General features: G+C 43.6%; 1 long non-coding RNA gene across 1 annotated transcript; it reads left to right on the forward strand.

Moving 5' to 3' along the window:
* Nucleotides 1-3,559: 3,559 nt before the first annotated feature.
* Nucleotides 3,560-19,737, forward strand: LOC120401786. The gene is made up of 3 exons (XR_005596729.1): nt 3,560-3,597; nt 6,692-6,772; nt 18,613-19,737. It is a non-coding gene; the product is annotated as an uncharacterized LOC120401786 (long non-coding RNA).
* The last annotated feature ends 1,162 nt before the right edge of the window (nt 19,738-20,899 follow it).

Genomic DNA, 20,899 nt, shown 5'->3' on the forward strand with positions numbered 1-20,899 from the left:
CTCTGATTTTCCATGCTTGAGTTGCTAATCCAGCTCTGCTAGTTACACTAGCAAGATGTTATGCTACCAGTCATCTGTGTGGGCTTTAATGCAGCTCTACACTTCTGAAAGCATCAAAACAATGAGTCATATCCAATTATGAAGGTAACATTCATATGCGGCATTTTAGTTGGTCTTAATCACTGAAGTTTATTTTGAATGTTTTATCAATACTATTTTTGACACAATGTAGAATTACAGGCTGATGTTCAGGCAAACTAACAAGCAATACTCTGTGTCCTCGGTACAATTTTCTATTTGAAGTTATATTAATCTCATTGCAGTTACAGCACACAGTACCAAACTATCAAACACTCTATGTGGGGCTAGTGGAGGGTTTTGGCTTCTTAAAGAGAAAAGCCATAAAGAGGGCTTAATGATAGGTGGATTTTATTATGCACCTGCATGAAAAAAAGAGTCTGATTAGTGTAATAAGTGTGCTCATTATGTGAGCTCAAGACTTCCTCATTTGGGATCCCAGCCTTGCTTTAGCATCACAGATCAGAACACGAATAAACAAATAGTATCTCAGTTAAATGCCTGTCCAAATAAGAGCATTTTAGGATAATCATCATTGCGTTATCTGCTTCTATAATTTCTCTACACTACCCATGGCTCTTGGGTTACTTTAAACATCTGTGTCAGGCCTAGTGGTATGTGGTCCAAGAGTCATCTTATCTCCATGTCAGGTTTTGTGCAGAGAAATTAGAGAGGCTAGTGAGGGATTAGATGCCATGTTCCAGTCCCTTCCCACCCCTTGCCCACTTCCTTACCCATCCCTTTTCAGTTACTGTAGGGTAAGTAACCAGTCTTTGTTTAATTCACAGAGAGTAGAGAGGAAGGGAGGACTAACCAAGCTTGCTTATGCAGGCAGAGTTGTGGGGGAGGGAGTGTCTTGTCTACTTTGCAAATAAACAGGAAGACAATCCTACCTTGGCTCGTGGCAGAGTAGAACACTGTTAGCTGTCATGATTATTTACTGAATATTAGCCATGTTGTGTGCAATCACATTCAGAGCCAATTTTCTCACTGATCACTTGGGCTCCAATAATGTAGCTCACTGAACATGGGTCTACAGCTGTGCCTACATGGTGACTTTTTGCCACAGATTTTGCTGGATTGGGGCCTATGTTAATAGTTGAATTGTAGACAGTAGTAGATAGAAAAATGGGATAACAAGAGCTCAGTAGACAGCAAACCATAAGTGATCTATGGTTCATACAGATATAAAGATGTATATTTCAGACAACCAGGGTTTTCTGGATGCTCAAAAGTTTATCATATCAGATGAGTTTGCCATACTTAGGAGAAGGTAGAAATTCTTCTTGTTACTGGTGCTGCATCAATGTGTGGGCAGCAAGTGTGACAAAGCTCTGAGTCTGTATAGGTGGGTCCCACGCGTCCAGGCGGATTCAGTGGCCTCAGAAGCTCGCTAAGGCCCTCATTATGACCTCTCTTTCTCAGTACAGCTGCAAAGGTCACAGCTTATTGAGCTACTTTCATCACAGGCCAGTATGGAAGGTGGGAAGGTGGAATACCCACAGTCTCTGTTGCTCCTTAGAGGTCAGTAGGTGCAGTTTGGCCTCCTGCCTGGAGGAAAGTCTGCTTTCCCTCTCAAGGGGATCTCTGTAGAGCATAGTGGGGAACCCAGGCCCACCCTCTACTCCAGGTTCCCTAATGGTAATGGTAGCAGCTGTTGGTGGCTTTCGCTCCACCACTGATGCTGCTTTGATTCCCTGGGCCACTTCCCCGTGGTCCCCTTTTCCTAGCTTCACCTTTACCTCAGCATTCAGCAACACTTCCTCTCCTCCAGCTCCTTTCACCTGAGCTTCTCTCAAGAGAACTGGAAAGGAGAGCTTTTAAGCAGTATGAGTGGAACCTTAATTGGTTCCAGCTGTCTCCATTAGCCTAACGGCCTTTACTGACCCTTTGCCAGTTAATTGAGGTCAGGTAACGAGCGTAACTGGTTAAATTGGCATCAGGTGTCTTGATTGGCCTGGAGTAGCCTTGGGTATCCAGGGAACAGGGACCTGCTCATTCTGAGGCTGATATACCTGCCTTCCACTATTCTCTTATATCCTTCTGCTCTGAGTCAGTCACACAAGATATGTTTTTAAAAGATGCCAGGCAAATGGTGCATAGGCTAGGAATCAAGAAGTTCTTCAAGTGATGGTTCCTGTATGTATTCCACACATGGGTATGCATGCGCACCACGCACCTGAGTCTGGAGAGTTTTAGTGAGCTGTGTGTGTTGGTCCACACATGTGCAGTTGTTCACCTTGTGCTCTGAACTGAGGGTATAAAGGGCAGTGTGGACCAGAGCCTCACCAGATCCTTCTTATTGCCACATGGTCTTTGGCAAGAGCAAATGGGACAAATGATCAGTTTTGCTGAAAAAGAGGGGCGTGCTGCCCTGGGGGGGTCATGGAGGAACGTTCAGGGGGGCAAACCAACACATTTATAACTGAACAAAAATAAATAAAGGGAAAAGAACTTGTGAAGGGTCAAGGTATGGCTTTGTGGGACGCCTCCTGGAGGCCATTGAAGTCGATGTAAGTAACGCAGTGTCTACACTGACATTGTGTCGACCTAAACTCTACGCCTCCTGTGGAGGTGGAGTTATTAAGTCGGCGTAGCGGGTGAATTACGTTGGTAGGAGCGACATTTTAGTATAAGAGACTTACAGAGTTAGGTCAATGTAAACTGTCTTCTGTCGACCTAACTCTGCAGTGTAGAGCAGGCCTGAGCAATTGAAAGTGGCAAGGGTATGCAATAGGATTGTTTAAAACTTTTTGGGTGCTATTTGATTTTGTTAACAGCACCTATTTAATGCCAAGGACTAATTAACTCTTTGAAGAGAGGATGGCTTTGTTGAATATTCAACAGCCTGGCTCTTTCAAGTAAGATGTGAAAATACGCAAAAGATCTCTAAGATACCTAGGAGATGATGCTCCAAAACTGACATTCAGGATATTACTGAAGGCTGGTCTACACAGTGTTTGTACCTCTATAACGATATGGGTTTAGAAACTATTAAAGTAATGCAGCCCCTTAGCACGGACACAGATATACTAGTATAAACGTGCTTAGGTCACTTATGGGAATAAACATCCCAGTATAATTACATCCACAGCTGAGGGTTGTACCACTTTAACTATATCAGTGTAGATGAGCCCTAAGGTAAAAAACGAGCAACCACTCCCCCCACCCCCACTCTGCTTTAAAAGCAAAGAAGTAAACAAACAAACTTTTCAGGGCTACTTTTATACATCATAAAGAAAAGTGGAAAAGATGACAGCTACCCCTTTTAAAATAAATAAATAAATCCCAAACTTCCTTGCAAGCTGCTTAAAAAACTGTACCAAATACAGCTGATACCATGCAAGCATTGGTGAAGATGGGAAAGAGACTGCCAGCTGGGTGGTGGAGGCAAAAGGCTGGCAGCTGAAGACAGCTAGCTGAGAGGGGACAGTCTTTAAATACCTGCACCCAGACTTCTCAATGTGGAAAACAAAGGTCACCAAGGATTCCACTTCTGAGCCATCCATAAATCCAGGGGTAAGTAAAGACAAGATTTGTTTTCAGGGCATTTATTTACTCATGTCACATGATTTAAGCAAAGGTCTGAACACTATTCTTCTTGCTCACGTGACCAGCCCTATTGACCTCAATGGGAAAATTCACATCATGTGAGCAGGCTTTGGCCCCAGTTCCATTAGAAAAACATGTTTTATTGCATTCTGAGTAATTCCCATTTGGAAAAACAATGCTTTTCCTAAAGGGGCTAAAATGTTTTGTGAAATCCAATTGCATCTCTGGGGAAACCAGCTAACTGGAAAAACAATTGCTTTTGTTTATGTGTGGATTGCTTGAATTATCTGTGTCTCTTGGCTGCCAGCTGTTGCTATTAGCAGCTATTAGGTGGTTCCAGATGAATTATATTGATGATATACCATGTTATGACATGTTTGAGTGTTGCACTGAGATCGGACTTGAAATGATAAGTGTTATTGCTCAGTGCCTGTTTAGAAAACTACAGACTAAAATAAGGGGAAAATATCCATGGAGCGGCAGGTGAATAAGAAATATAATGGTTTGATCCTGGAAGATGCTGGCTTTAGCACTGTTGAGATGCTGAATACCCTCAATTCCCATTTAAGACAGGTGGGAGTTGAGAGCATTCAGTACCTTGCAGGATCAACATCTAACTGATGGGATCCAGCTGTCTTATTGTGCTTATCACTGTTGGTACACCCTGTAGTTATTGCATGGACTTTATATGCGTTATTCAAGTACGGACGGTTTGTGCTGCCAACAGTTCTGTACTTTCTCTGTGAAAAGAACTATAAAATAGTTTAGAAGCAGAATTCTTATCACTGAAATATTTAGGGATACAATGAGTTTGGTGAAAAACGTTACTAATAAATATATCTAGGGCCAAGTCTGGGCCAGCCCTGTACAAATCTTCCCTCAGACCATATCCATCTTGAAAAAGTGATTGAGGCCAAGGCAGAGACTAAAGCCTGGGCAATTTTAGCTCTGAAGGTGGAAGTTTTAGAAAGTTCTGAGCGTCTGAAAATGGGAGTTTAGAATGGTAACTGTTTTGCAACCTTAATTAAGATGGTTATTGCTGCTCCAGCTTGAGGATTGTTTTTTTAAGGTTAATAACTAAGTTTGATTGTGGAATAATTGTTAATTTCATTTTGGAAAATGCTGAAACAAAACAAAATATTATTTACATAGTAGTCTGTTGTGTGCCTGTTTCCATCTGCTGTAATCTTCTGGGAATACAATTTAGAATTAATTTGTAGCACATGGGAAAAGATGGTTTCAGTGAACATAAACTGAAGGATGTGGCTTATGCTTTAAACCTGATGCATTAAGCTCGATAAATTCTCCAGAGTAGGGACCCTGTCTTCATGCTTAACTGTAAAGGAACTAGTAAACAGCTGCGATTTGTTAATAATAATTCTGCATGTTTTTAGCATGAATTGTCTGACAATCAATATCAGCACTATACAGCTAGATTGTTCTTGGGCATTTAATTAGTGCCTGGAGCACAGATTAGAACAAAATGATATGCAGCTGATCCTAAATTCAAATGGAATTTTGCCTAGATAAAGACTTCAGGATTCGGCCTTTTGTAAGTAAGTGGCCATTAAGTTGTATTGTTCAATTGTTCAAATCTGTATTGTTCAGGGTTCTTATTTCATTCATTTGCTAACATTAGTTGTTCCTCTTTCTCCTGCTAGCCTGATTGTGAGGTGGTCAGGTACTATGGTAACGGGGGCCATATAAGTACATGAAACAGAAAGTCAAAACGGTGCAGTTTTGTCATGTGGACAAAGCCAGTATGTTAAAAGGAAATAAAACTTGGGAGAAGTGAATCGTTAACAAGATCTTATTGGACCTGCTCTATAGTGGTTACTCATGTGCTAAGGGTCCCTGGCCCACGTCTACACTGAGCTTTACAGCAGATCTCCTCACTTATTTCTTCCTTCTCTGAGCACTGCCGATGCCCAGTCATCTAGTAGAATAGATCCTGACACAACCACAATTATCATGTAGTTAGAAATATCTGCTTGATCTATACGTCAGGGTAGACTAATGGAGCATTCAGAGAAGGCGTCTTTCCTGTTACTGAGCTGGTCTCAACACAGGATGATGTTTACTTGCATCTTGTTTGTGGGGAAGGGGCAGAGGACAGTCTTAGCATCCCAATAAAGCAATAATAATGACTTATGTAGGTCTAAATTATACTAGGAAAATTGCAGCAGGGAAAAATACAGATAAATGATTAATCCTTAGCAAGATTAAAGAGGGCAGAACTGAATATTGTCCACTTAATAAGGGGGAAGTTGGAGTTGGTTTCCAGTTCATTTCTGAGAATGTCAAAGATGCCATTAATTTATGCCACCAGTGCCTTATTTTTGAAAGAGATAATGGGAGTAAATGAGTGAGCTCTGCCAACATCAGTTCAGTAGATCCCAGCTCCAATTTGTTTGGCTTCAGATAAAAAAAGAATGTCAAGTATTGTTTAATCAAAGGGAAAACTAAAGCTTATCTGTAATCCTCCATGTTTTCTCACCCTCCTTCCACACAGCCAATAGGAAAGCAGGCTAAGATAGCAACAGAATAAAGAGACTTTGTAATTGTGTTGGCAAAGGAAATTCCTAGTGATCCTTTATTTTCTGCTGAAATGGTCTGTTTCTGAAGAGAGGATTCCTGGAACTTTATAGAGTGTGGAGTTGGAACAAACTGATCACTTGAGACTTCTAGCCCACTTGGGCAAGGACACATAACCCAGCTGGACAAGCAAAGGGAACGAATCATTATCCATTACACTTGATAAACAGTGTTTTGTTGTCTTGGGGAACTGGGTCACCTTAAATCTCTCAAAATGCTCTTGCAATAACAGCATTTGTAAATTTGTCTATTAGCACTTGCCAAGCCGAACCCAGTAAAACCATACCACTTGAGGAAGCAGACCCATTTCTTTTGAATTTCCTTTAGAAGATCTTTTCAGAAAAAGTAACACACATTTTTATGGTGTAAAAGTTTATGACTTCTTTGTGTAATGGGATGGATTCCTTCAAATAGATTAAACAGATGGTAAAGGCAAAATAAAATCCTTTTGTGTTTCTAATGACAGACCTAATTATTCTTTCGAGTGCAATGAAGTGAAACATAGAGCATTCAATCAGCTTTCGTATGATGACAAATGGCAGAAAAGGTGAGTACACCTCGATCCCGATATAACGCTGTCCTCGGGAGCCAAAAAATCTTACTGCGTTATAGGTGAAACCGTGCTATATCAAACTTGCTTTGGTCTGCCGAGTGCGCAGCCCCGCCCCCCCCACGAGCACGGCTTTACCATGTTATATTCAAATTTGTGTTATATCAGGTCGTGTTATATTGGAGTAGAGATGTAGTTGCAAGGGCAGCATCTCTTCAGCTTTGTTTCTTCCTCTGGAGATGTGATTCCCTTTCCTTCTTGCAGAGTTTAATATCAATCTTGTAACATGGTGTTAATCCCAATGGACTGTATTCTGTCATGGTTCTATGCACAGAGCTCCCATTGAAACCACTGAGAGAGCGTTCACCTTAAAAATCAGTGGCAGCATGTGGCCCCAAGATTGGCTACCTATTGTCTGATTAATAAATTTCAGAACAGTACACTTAAATTGGATAACCAGAGAGATGTTTACAGCACTACATTGGAATGGATTTTTTTCTTGAATAGCTGAAGTAGCAAAGTTAGACTGGTCTTCTAAAATATAGTCGTTTTGAATGCTGCTCCTGCACTGCCGTGATTCTTTCCTGAAATTCTCTACAATTCCCTCGTGCTGCTGGGATGCCCCCAGGTAAAAGCTGAATCAGAAAATTCTTATTTGATTATTTATTATTTGCATTACTGTAGCCTCTAGGAGCCATAGTCATGGACCAGAACCTAGGCACTGCACAAACAGAATAAAAAGACAATCCCTGCCTCAAAGAGTTTATAATGCAAATATAAAACAAGAGACAACAGATAGATACAGACAGAAGTGGGGAGTACAAGGAAACAGTGAGACAATATTGGTGATAGGCAGTAAAATACATTTATTCCTGCTATTCTAATTATAACACTCTTGGGTGTGGCTATATAGGCCCCAGTTCAGCAATATACTTAAGCAGGTTTCTAACGTTGAGCCTGTGAAATCAGTAGAGCTACTAAAATGCTCAAACTTGCTTAAGTACTTTTCTGAATTAGGGTCACAGTGCCCAGAAATAGGCTTTATGAATCTTTTTCCAATGTCCCTCACTTTTCAAAACATGCATCCTGCCATACAGCTGAGACGTCTAGCATGGCCCTGTGGTTAAGGAACCAGTTCAGTTTCTGCCTCTATCATAGATGTTTTGTGTGATCTTGGGTAAATTACTGAAACTTTTTGTGCAGAATCTGGATGATAATGCTTCCCAATCTACAGTGTCGCTTAGTTCATTGATTCATAGATTCCAAGGCCATATGAGACCATTGGGATCACCTAGTCCAATCTGTACAGCACAGGCCTTAAAACTTCCCCAAAATAGTTTCTAGATAATAGCTTTTAGAAAAACATCCAGTCTTGATTTAAAAATTGCCAATTCACCACAACCCATGGCAAGTTATTCTAAAGGTTAATTACTCTACTGTTAAAAAATTACACCTAGTTTCCAGTCTGAAGTTGTCTAATTTCAGCTTCCAGCCATAGGATCATGTTATACCTTTCTCGGCTAGACTGAAGAGCCCATTATTAAATATTTTGTTCCCTGTGTAGGTTCTTGCAGACCGTTATCAAGTCATCCTTTAACTTTCTCCTTTTTAGGCAAAATAGATTGAGTTCTTTGAGTCTATCACTTTAAGGCAGGTTTTCTAATCCTTTAATCATTCTTGCGGCTCTTCTCTGAACCCTCTCCAATTTATCAACATCCTTCTTGAATTGTAGTCACCAGAACTGGACATGGTGTTCCAGTAGTGTCATAGCAGTGTCAAATACAGAGGTAAAATAATTTCTCCGCTACTTGAGATTCCCTGGTTTATGTATCCAAGGATTGTATTAGCATTTTTGGACACCCTGGAAACTCATGTTCAAGTGATTATCCACCATGACTCCCCAAATCTTTTTTAAGATCTGCTGCTTCCCAGGATAGAGTCCCCCATTCTGTAAGTATGGTTACATTCTTTGTTTCTAGATGTGTACATTTACATTTAGCCGTATTAAAACACAAATTGTTTGCTGGCGCTCAGCTAACCAACTGATCCTGATAACTCTGAATCAACGACCTGTCCTCTTAATTATTTACCACTCTCCAAATTTTTGTGTCATCTGCAATCTTTATCAGTGATGATTTTATGTTTTCTTCCAGGTCAGTAATAAAAATGTTAAAAAGTGTAGAGTCAAAAACTGATCATTTGTGGAACCCACTGGAAACACATCCATTTGATATTGATTCCCCATTTACAATTACATTTTGAGATCTGCCAACAAGATTTTATAATCCATTTAATGTGTGTCAAGTTGATTTTATCTTTCTAGGTTTTTAATCAAAATGTTGTGTGTTTATGAACATTGTATTGCTTGAAAGTCCATTAAACTAAGGGAACTGACTAGAATTCATTATTCTAATTCCGCTCTTGATTTTCAAAAGGGGAAATGTTGCAACATTGTCTATATACCAATATCTTTTTCCAGTGGCTGAGACTCTAAATAAGCGTCACATGCATTATTACCAGGCACCTTTTTCAAAAAGCAGCACACCCCCCTGAGAGAAATAGTAGCATTCTTTCTGGTTGTACTGTGGCATCAGAGACTTTCCACACAGAACAAAGAGGTGCAGAAGCAGATACTTTTTCTTGTGAAGGTAGAATTGTAATATTTCCAAAAGGAGTCAGCTGTGAGCAGCCCTGCAGTTTCTGAAGAGGGAAGAGCATTCTTGGCAGGCAGGCTGAGATGAGACAGCTAGCACTCTGAGAAGGAATGGAGGAGACACTTCCGGCAGCATTGTGGTTGGCTCCTCTCCCTCCTCCTGCCACGCTGCTGCTAATTAATCATGATATGGGAAAAACTGAGCTCCTACAAGCCCTTGGTTTGTGTCATCCCTGCTCCCAAGTCTCTCCCCACTAGCTACCTCCCTGGTTTGATCACTCAGTCCCCACTTAGAATCATAGAACCACAGGGTAGGAGGGACCACAAGGGCCAACTAGTCTACCCCCATGCCAAAATGCAGGATTTGTTGTGTCTAAACCTTCCAAGACAACTGGTTATCCAGCCTCTTTTCGAAAACCTCCAGTGAAGGAGCTTCCACAAGCTTCCTAGGCAGTCTGTTCCATTGTCCTATGGTTCTTACAGTTAGGAAGTTTTCCCTGAGAATAGGCACCAACTCTGTGGGTGCTCCAAGGCTGGAGCACCCATAGAAAAAAAAATACTGCTTAGCACCCACCAGCAGCCAAGCTCCTCTTTCTCTCTCCCTCCCGCAGCCCCCCAGCACCTCCCACCCATCAGTGGCCCTGCTGATCAACTCTTCCCCCTCCCTCCCAGTGCCTCCCTCCCACCGTGATCAGCTGTTCTGCGGTGTACAGGAGGCGCTGGGAAGGAGAGGGAGGAGTGGGGGACAGAGTGCGCTCAGGAGAAGGGAAGGGGACAGAAGTGGGTGGGGAAGAGGTGGGGCTGAGTGAAGGCAGGAAGGGGCAGGTGGGGGCTTAGAGGAAGGGGTGGAGGGGGGTGGGGCCTAGGGATGAGCAGGGATTGAGCACCCTGGGGAAAGCTGGTGCCTGTGTCCTGCAATAAAATTAAATCTGCTGTGCAGTAGTTTGAACCCTTGCCTCTTGTCCTGCCCTCTGTGACAAGAGAACAATTTTTCTCAATCTTTCTTATGACAGCCTTTCAAGTAGTTGAAGACCCCTATCATGTCCCCCCTTAATCTCCACTTTTCCAAACTAAAGACACCCGGTTCCTTCAACCTTTGCTCCTATGGCTTGCATTCCATCCCATTGATCATTTTTGTTGCTTGCCTCTGGATCCTTTCCAGATTCTCTACATCTTTTCTATACATTGGTGACCAAAATTGGACGTGATACTCCAGCTGAGACCTAACCAGTGCTGAGTAGAGTGGCACTATCACCTCCTGTGACTTGCATGCTATCCTTCTGTTAATGTGTAACAGTGCCTTTGTGGATCACAACTGAGAATACCAAATTCAGGACACACTGCTGAGAAATAGGGCGGACACACCCCAAAACTGGAGGTTATTCTCCCATGAGATATACCAAACCAGCAACAAAAGTAAACATCTGTTTCACCACACTCAGGGCCGGTGCAACCATTTAGGCAACCTAGGCGGTCACCTAGGGTGCTAGAATTTGAGGGGAGCCATTTTCTTTGTCAGCGACCGCGGCAGCTGGATCTTTGGCTGCCCTGGTCGCTGCCAGCATTTAGGCGGAGGGAGCTCGGGCAGGGGAGCACGGGGAGGGCCGCCTGCAGCAAGTAAGGGGGGGGCAGCATGCAGGGGAACTCCCCGTCCCAGCTCACCCCTGCCCTGCCTCCTCCCCGAGCACGCCATGGCCGCTTCACTTCTCCCGGCTCCCAGGCTTGTGGCGCCTAAGCTGATTGGTGCCAAGCCTGGGAGGTGGGAGAAGTGAAGCAGCGACAGTGTGCTCGGGGTGCTCGCGTGTGGAGCAGGGGTGAGCTGGGGCAGGGGGGAGTGCCTCAGGGTGGGGGATGGGGAGCTGTTGCAGGGGAGGATGCCTCAGGGCAGAGGGAGGGAGCTGCCGCGGGGGGGAGCTGCTGCGGGGGGGAGGCAGAGGAGGGGAGGGCGCAAGGTGGAAGTTTCGCCTAGGGCGCGAAACATCCTTGCACCAGCCCTGACCACACTGGCTAACAAGAAATCATAAAAGCATTTTCCTTAGGCGTCCTAGTCCTTGTATCACCACCCAAAACACTAAACTTACACAGGAGTGGTTCTTTAAAACCAATCTTCTCAAATAAAAGGTTCTTCTGATCCCAAAGGACCTGCCACATCCCCAGGTCAATATACAACTCAGATCTTACCCAAAAATCACACTGTTGCCAATCCTTTAGTATCTGAAATCTAAAGGTTCATTCATAAAAAGAAAGAAAGAAAAGGTGTAAGTTAAAATTAGCTAAAGGATTCAAATACATACAATAAATGCAAAGTTCTTGGTTCAGGCTTGTAGCAGTGATGGAATAAACTGCTGGCTTGATAAGTCTCTGGTTGCTTCCAAATCATTGGAAGGACCTCAGTCCTTTGGTTAGATGCTCCCATGAGTATAAATCCATAATCCAGAGGTTTGAGCAGGAAAGAGGCAAAATGAGGGTGTTTCCAGGGTCTTTTATAGCTTCTGCCAGGTGGAGGGAACCCCACTGTTTCAAACAAAGCCCTCAGCACAGCTAGTAGAAAATTACAGGTAAACGATGGAGTTTGGAGTTACATGGGCAAGTCACACGTCCCTGCATAATTTCTCCTAGTCATAGCAGGAAAGTTCATTAAGAGTAGATAGGTGTCTTCCATTGTAAGTTAAGAGTCCTTTAATGGGCCGTTCTACTTGAATAGTTCCTTCAAGATGTGCAGGCTAACTACCTTGTGGGCATTACCCCAGGAGCAAACATTTGAAATCCAAGTATAGAGTTAATACTCATAACTTCAAACATAAAAATGATACATGCATACAAATAGCACAATCATATTCAGTACAATATTTGTTGCAAATATATAACAGTGGTTTCAACAATGATCTATATAATCATATTTTAATCAGATAGTCACATAATGCAACCCAAAATTGCATTGCTTTTTTTGCAACAGCATCACATTGCTGACTCATGTTGTGGTACACTGCAACTCCCAGATCCTTTTCAGCAGTGCTGCTAGCAAGCCAGTTTCCCCCCATTCTGTACTTACGTATTTGTTTTTTCTTCCTTAAGTGTAGCCCCTTACATTTATCTTTGTTGAATTTCATTTTGTTGTCTAGACCAGTTCTCCAATTTATTTACTTGCACCTCCTTTTCCCCCCTTTTTCTGTTCTGTCTCCACTTTCTCCCCCTGCCATGTTGTTCTTTCTGTCCTTGCCCATTATCTTCCTTTTTTTGGGACCAGTTCTTTTCCTTCTTTCCTGTTCCACAATCTCTTAATTCTCCAGTTATTTTCCTTATCTTCCTTCCCACAGCCCAGTATGGCAACCCCAACACTTCAAAAATCATAAGGCAGACCTCTCCCCACTCCTCAAAATGAGATTAAAAAAAAACCCACTTGTTTTTGGTCTATTTATAAGACTTTTGAACTCCTCCTGTACCCTCTTTGATTCTAATGTGTGTGTGACAATGTTATCCACTCTTTACATGTATAACAAGTAAGGCAGTCTTGGCTCTGCAGCAGGAGCTAATGCTAGAGGACTCAACTGAAGTCGGGGCCCCATTGTGCTAGGTGCAGTTCAAACACAAAGTAGGAGATAATCTCTCACCTAAAAACTTTACATTCTAGTGCAAAGCCAGAGGGTAAATTTGTGATGGAGGTGGAACTGTCAAACTTGTCTCCTATATGGACCACCAAACATCCTTTTGATGCCTACTGAGCAGGGCAGGATTCAAACTGGTGACCTACAGCTGAAAGTCTCTATATAGCTAAAGGGTGATGCACAGTCACATTGCATTAGTGGGGGTTATACAAGTATCTAACAACATGGTCCTCCTGAAAGGCTGGGTGACAAAGTCAATGGGAGATTGCTCTGTTATAGTAGAGAGTTGAGTTTTAATCCCAGCTGTAGCTGAAATGATCTTATTTGTTAAATAGGTGAATGAGTTACCCAAAATATATGAATCCCTGGTTCACAATAAAGGTTGCAAAAGACACTGTGCAAACAGCAGTCAGTGTAAGAGCTTGCACTAGAACTCATGGCTTTGGGGCTTACGGGTTAGTACACCTTGCACTAAGCTAAAAGTAATATTTCTTAATTTAGTATGATAAGGTTATTATCCTCTGAGTTGTAATCTTTTTTGTTTGCCAACCCAAGCACCAGAGTTGGCGCAATGTGTGATACATTGCGTGGTATGGGGATTATTTGCCCAGGGCCACATACCCCCTTTTAGTTTACAACCAAACATTCACTTTCCTTTGCCCACATTAAATAAACACACAGCTAACGGGGGGAGAAATCTGACTGTTCTCACAAATTATAAATCACTGCACCAAAGGACTCAACAAACAATCCAGTTGAGACAGTGACTCTTCTATATTAACTTCAATCTTCACAGAAGTGTAGGACTGGAAGGGACCTCGAGAGGTCATCTAGACCAGTCCCCTGCATTCATGGCAGGACTAAGTATTATCTACAGCATCCCTGACAGGTGTTTCTCTAACCTGCTTTAAAAAATCTCCAGTGATGAAAATTCCACAACCTCCCTAGGCAATTTATTCTAGTCCTTAAATACCCTGACAGTCAGGAAGTTTTTCCTAATGTCCAACCTAAACTGCCCTTACTGCAATTTAAGCTGGGAAATGTGGGGAAAGGGGTAGGCCGGGGCAGAGGGAAAGGAAGGAAGTAGGAGTGATAGGGAGGGCAGAAATCACTGTCCATTTAGCTCAGCAACCTGTGTTGGTCATCTCTGCTCCATTGCCACAGGGGCTGCAACTATGTTGCTCAGCTCCTCTGCAGCTCTCTGAGACACCTCTTGCCCACCCAGCAAATAGTGAGGGCCTGGCCAGTAATAAGGAGTGTGACATACCCGGGTATCCCATGGGCACCAATTTTAAAAAGTGGCGTCTGAGTCCTCAAATTTCTGCAGAGCAACAGGGAGCTGCACTGTCCCTGGTGATCTCTTTCCCCAGCACAAAGGCAGGAGAAAAGGCACTTAATAGTGTTCGTACACCACTTAAATAAATCCTTTGCCCAGTTACTGCACTCCCATGAGCTCCATTTGGGACGAGCTGTTCCCTTAACTACCCTGCTAGGGTGTTTCACATTCAGCCATTTGTTGAGAATTAATCTACTTAGCCCACAAGGTAATAACATATAAGCTTGGAGCAGAAGAGATAACCCAAGTCAGCAAGTCAGTCAGTCACAGTAACTGGATATGTTCATAAGTGCAGGTAGGGCAGACGCAACAACTGGGAAGTAAACTTGGTATGAAAAAACAGAACAGCTACTCAGTTCAGTGCAGGCTATTTAAAAAAACATTCTGCTGCTTGTGGCTTTTGGAACAGAGGCACTTCCGCACCAACCTTGACATGAAACTGAGCTCGAAACCTTATCCAATAGTTGAGCCCTTGCTGCTTGGCAAGTTCCTTTACTCTTCTAAAGGCTGAGCTGTGTTCAACCACAGCTTTTGCAAAAGCTTGAAAGAAATCATAATCTTATTTTGTGCATTCCACAAAACTCTCCTTTCCCCCAACCCACAAGCTGGCTGCATTGTTGTTGTTGTTTTACAATAAATCTGAGAAATTTGACAATCGGTGCATGAGGTTGGGGATTTGCGGTTGGCTATGGGGACAGGGACCAACGTGCTCTCTCTAAATCAAATGTAAAAGTATCCAGCACGCTGAGCACTTCTGAAAGGAGCCAGGGAACAAATTCTAGGTGGTTGGCTTTTGCCGCTCCTTCAGGTACTCCTTTAATTCCCAAAATATTGCAGGGACACCTTCCCTCAAGGGCTGCCACTTTAGATTGAAGAGAGGGTAAGTCTGTGAGGCTTTTCTGTACCTAGGCAGAGAATCCTTGCACCTGATCTTCTACTGATGAGCCTCTCCATTCTGCTTCATTCACCCATCCTGTCAGTGTGCTTGCAGAGAGGAGTTAATCAAGATAACAGTCAGTTGTATTGTGACCTTAATATCTACAGGGTCTGCAGCAACTTTCTCCAGCAGGGCCATCATAGCCACAGTGCCCTAAGCAGCAGCCATCTTGTTCAGTGGGTGGTGGGAGGAGGGCCTGCATTCTCCTTGGTTTTTGACTACTTGTAGAGCTCCCTGTAGACGAATTTTTGCCTGCTGATATTCCAGCGCTTCCTTTGTGTAGGGGATCAGGGGCCCGGGACTTTGGATGGAAAAGGATATTAATGGATGGCTCTGGAGCTCAAGCGATCTGGTCCTCCATGTCATACGGCACCTCCTGCAGTATCCCTGGCAATTATTATATCAAGACTGGATATTTTTCTAAAATATATGCTCTTGTTGCAACAGGAATTAATGAACAGAAGTCTTATGGCCCACATTATGCAGGTGGACAGAGTAGATGATCACCATGGTCCCTCCTGGATTTATAATCTGTGAAGCTATGCCCTGAAGCCAGCTGTTGAAGAAGGGAGAGGCAAAACTCTATTTACTCATAGTGAAGGACTTAACCCTTAGAGCAGTAGCATAGCTGAAGCCAGAGGTCCCGCTTCGAGCAGCTTCTCTGGTTGTCAACTCCAAGCCCTGGATGCTTGACAAGGTGAATTCGTTCAAAACAGGAGGTGGAAAGAGAGTTGTTTTTCTTTTGTGCAGCATAACATTGCACATATCTGCTGCTAATTCTCTTCAGCATTACCATTTTATTTGTTGGACTGAAACAACTTGCAAAACTCTTCTCTGCTTTGTGTAATTGTGTTCCTCCCACGCGGGCACCCTGGTGCTTTGAATCAATAATAAGCCCCCTTCTGAGCATCTAATTCCTCACCAGGATTGTGCTTCATCCTGGAGGAAGTGCAGCCTAGCACAATAGAGTCTAATAGGCTTTGAGGGAATATCTTTCAAGGGAAAGGTCAAGGAGGAACAGGTGCAGCAGGCTGGTGGCGGGTTGTGATAAAAGATCAAATACAGCTGAACAGATGTGAGCATCAAAATGGTCCGCAAGCTGCAGGTAAGGAGTAAATTGCATACGGCATTAGTACAGTCTAAAAACATTTGAAGGAAAAAGAAACTCTTTTTGTCCTGAATACATACATATATATTTTGCCCTCTGCACTAGTTTTAAGGTAATCAGTTCTTTTCACAAAACTCTTACAGATAAATGTATTGTCTTGTTCTGTACTAGTTATTTTGTTTTCAGAGCCAAACCATAGAACCAGAATGGTAACCTTGTGGAGATTTTTGTCAAAAGGAAATCTTGGAATCACTTTCAGGAGAGACGGGTGGGGAGAAAAAACCAACACTCTTCTGCAGTAAATGGGCTGCATGCTGCGCTATCCTGTAAAATTTATTGCAGAACTGTAAATCTAAAGTATACATTGAAGACACTTGGTCTTCTGTGCTTGGAAAATGGCCACCAAATTCAGTTTGAAAGCATTCATTTCAAAGCTATTTGTAAAGAGTTACAAGTAAGGAATGACAGCATCTATAAAATGTAAGGGAAATGGAAATTCCAGTCCTGGTTTGTCTTCACAGTGTTTCTGTCTTCATTTTTTATTCCCATTGAAATACAGAAAGTTGAAAATTCAAAACAGAAGCCATCACTGCAAGGTAATTTATCTTATTTCTTGAAATACGCTGCCTGCATTTTCCCTCCCATAACTCAAACAGCTGGTTAAGGATGCTGGCCAGTGAATCCTGGATTTGTGAACACAAACTATTCTGTTCCCGTCTGTTAATTAATTCTGGGCTCCTACTTTCAAGGTGTCTGTAAGATACCTTGGAAGTAGGAGCCCAGAATTAATTTCTGTCCCCAAAGGGCCCTTTGGCCATGCAATGCATTTGGACAGGCTCATTCTGTGTGGCTGCATGAAAGTAGAGGAACTTTTTTATTTTTAAGGGGTGCCAACACTTATTCATATTAATAATCATCCCACATTCATAGATCTCCTTTCCCCCTGAATGGCCTGCAGCCCCACGCAAGGACTGCTTGACCAGCACTGGGATGGGACATGGAAGCTGTTTAAAAGTACATAACAGTGATTCACAACAATTTAAAATGGGAAATGAAGACTACAAGACTCATTCCTCCCAACCCACTAATCTTACTGTTCCCTTTGAGACAATGGCAAGAACTGTGTTGACGTCAGTGGTTTTTGGATTCGTTTCTTTTTTGTAGTCTCATTTTTTGGCCCTTCTGTTGTACTGTTCCCTGTGCATAAAACCATTTTCCTCTTCTTCTCCAAGGGCCCTCTTTTCTCTTTCAAATCCTCCCTAAAAATACCCTTTCCTGCCACCTTCTCCTCCTCAGTAACATTGCCACAACCCCCGTTTTGTCCTTACTTGCCATGACTATATTTGGGACATCTGGGATAACACCCTTTACAAAAAGTACTGTAGGATCTTTACCAAGTAGTCAGGGCCACAACATTTCATTTCAGGCTGAAAGGCGGGTTCAATACTTAAAAATTCCCATTAAAGTCAATGGGAAGACACGTCACTTCAAAGGGAGTTGAAATGGACCATTACTCAGAAGGAAAAGTCCCACTTTCTGATTCACCAACACCACTTCCTGCTGCAGCATCATACGTTTTCCTTGAAGGTTTGTCTGAGAAGATCAGAGCCTGAGGGTAGGTTTACACATACCTTCTGGGTCGACGCGGTGAGTTCGACTTCTCGGAGTTCGAACTATCGCGTCTGATCTAGACGCGATAGTTCGAACTCCGGAAGCGCTGAGGTCGACTCCGGTACTCCACCCCTGCAAACGGCGGTGGCGGAGTCGACAGGGGAGCTGCGGAGTTCGACCCCGCCACGTCTGGACGGGTGAGTAGGTCGAACTAGGGTACTTCGAATTCAGCTACGCTATTCATGTAGCTGAATTTGCATACCCTAGTTCGACCCCCCTTCTTAGTGTAGACCAGGCCTGAGATGGTGGCAGATAACAATTAATGTCTGTCTGCTATTGTGATGTTACTACTTTGTCCAGGATTCTCAAGTCACATTTGTGAGATAGTCTCAGTAACTCTTTACAAATTTCTATATGGCAGACTCAGTGTAAAACACTGTGACCACTGAGGGCATTTTCACAGGCTTATAAGATTATGAATTCCCGCCAAAGGCTGACAGTTCTGCTGAGATGGAAAAGATAAACTGCTCCCCATCAAACAAATGTCTCGTAACTGGTTTTCAGGTGTTGTGCAATCTCATTTGCAGAATCCAATCCAAACAGAAATATTGTGGTGAGACCTGAGTCAGATTCTCTGGCAGTGGTGAAGATGGTCATCAGATTTGTCACTGTTCCACCATAATACCGAGCTCTCTTAATAACGGATTGTACAGCTTTGAGTCACACTCCTGTTTCAGTCCTGGTGGTCAGGGTTGCATAGCACGATAGATATTACTTTGGATACCTCGCTGGAGTTCCTACCATTTACTGGACAGAGGAATGAGACGCTAAGCAATATGGTATCAAAATATTTTCATACTTTTAGCTGTGTTGACTTTCACTGACTTCATAGGGAGATTGTAGCAATCTCCCAACGATTGCAACTTTTGAAAATGGAAGAGTAAAACAAAACCATCTATAAAAAAGTGGACAATCTCAGCAGCAAGAGCAGATAACTGGCAGACATAAAAAAGGCAGAAAATGCAGTCTCAACATGAAATGATTACTGAGCTGATCTTGCAAGAAACTTGAAAACGAAGGAGGATTCAGCATTTGGAGGGTCTGCAGAACTGGGTCCTAACTGATGCAGACACAACAGTGAAATGAGGACAGACACTTGGATGGATTTTAAGCAGCAGACTGCAACTTGTATTAAATTGAAATACAGGAATGGGAGTGCCACCTGCCCATCAACCACACCAGGCATTTAATTGGTTCCAGTGTGGGGGTTACAGGACTCCTACCATATAACCTGTCACTTAGGGTAGGTTCTCCTCAGCCTACCACACACACACACTCAGCCCATGAGGGGGAGAGAAGGTGCAGAAGGGTGGTGACCTCAGCCTCTGAGGACCATAAGATCTGACCTCAGCCCACAAGGTCAAACCCTATTACATGAGCCCAAGGCCCATAAAAAATCGTAGGTCTTTTACCTCTGGGAACCATTCATTTAATCATTTTTACCACTTTGGAAACCAGCCACAAGTTGCGATGACTTAACAACTCGACCAATTATGTCAGTTAAGTACTAAGCGTATGCCTACCTAACCTATTGTGCTTTGAAGATGCTGCAAGGAAGGGAAAAAAACTCCCAGGTCCTCTGCCAATTGGCTCATTGGAGAAAAAATTCCTTCTGAGTCCCAAATGGGTGATTGGCTAGACCTACAGCCTCTGTCAGGCCAGGTTCCCATTCCTCAATCAGGGTGGGTAGGATGGGCTGCTGGAATGGAGCCAAAGGAGGCTTCATGAGGCCTCTGCTCCAAGTTAAATCCTGGGATTGAGGGAATCCTGGCCAATTGGAACTGCTCTCCCCCACCAGTCGGTGCCAGAGACTCCCAGTGGGGTGGAGTCACCTGGATGTCCCTCAGCAAGTGTCTCCTTCCCTCACTGCTGGGGCTGTCCCCCTTTCTCCACCAGCCCCATCAAGTGCCCCATCCATTGAGGAAGGTTGGTGGCATTTCTAATCAGTACAAAGGGCAAAGCTCCACTCCTTTCCCCAAGTCGAATGGCTCCTTCCTGCACTACAGAGTTTCAGCTTGGCTGTGGCCAAAGAGCACTTTCTTTGACCCAGGCCTTCGGAAAAGGTGTGAGGTTTCGTTTCCCAAGCAGATCTCACCCCTGTTACTCATCCACTTGTCATGGAAAAGGCGGGATTCCCAGCTGGTGTCAGTCAGCTTATTTCTGCTAGATCTACAGCTGTGTACACCAGCTGAAAAGCCTGGTCGGCCTTGTTGTTTCCACAGGGCTGCTTTCTACAGGGCTGTGCCTTGCGACCTGTTAGAAAGTAAAGCTTGTGCAGAATGCAGCAGTCCACTCATTAAGCAGCATTTTGCATAAGTTTCAGTTTATCGTCTTCATTATATTTCCCAGTGGTTGTTAGTTAATGCCTCAGTCTGAGATGAGCAATCCTGTATTATTTTACACTGTATATTTTAAAGTATGTGATGCGTGACTCTAGCATCTTTAAAAATCTAAATAAATATCTCTGTAAAGCGACACGGTGTGTCAACATAACAAAACATTACAATTCCACAGCTTCCCTGATTTTCACAGCAGGTGACAAAGCAGGGGAAGAGGGAGGCATGTTCTATGGCAGTGGTCCCCAAACTATGGGGCATGCCCCCGGGGGAGTGGGGAGGAACATCGGGGGAGGGGGCCAGAGCCAGCCCCTGTAGGGGGCGTGGAGGGAGTGCCACCCATCCCTGCTCTGCCCCCAACCCCGCTCTGGCCCCAGCCACAGCTCCACTCCACCCGCTGCTCTGCCCTCAGCCAGCTCCACCTCTACCTCTACCTCCAGCTCCTCCCCCATTCCCAGTTCTGCCCTCAAGCTCTGCC

The sequence above is a fragment of the Mauremys reevesii genome, linkage group 3 (assembly GCF_016161935.1).
Source record: "Mauremys reevesii isolate NIE-2019 linkage group 3, ASM1616193v1, whole genome shotgun sequence".
In the NCBI taxonomy this organism is placed as follows: domain Eukaryota; kingdom Metazoa; phylum Chordata; order Testudines; family Geoemydidae; genus Mauremys; species Mauremys reevesii.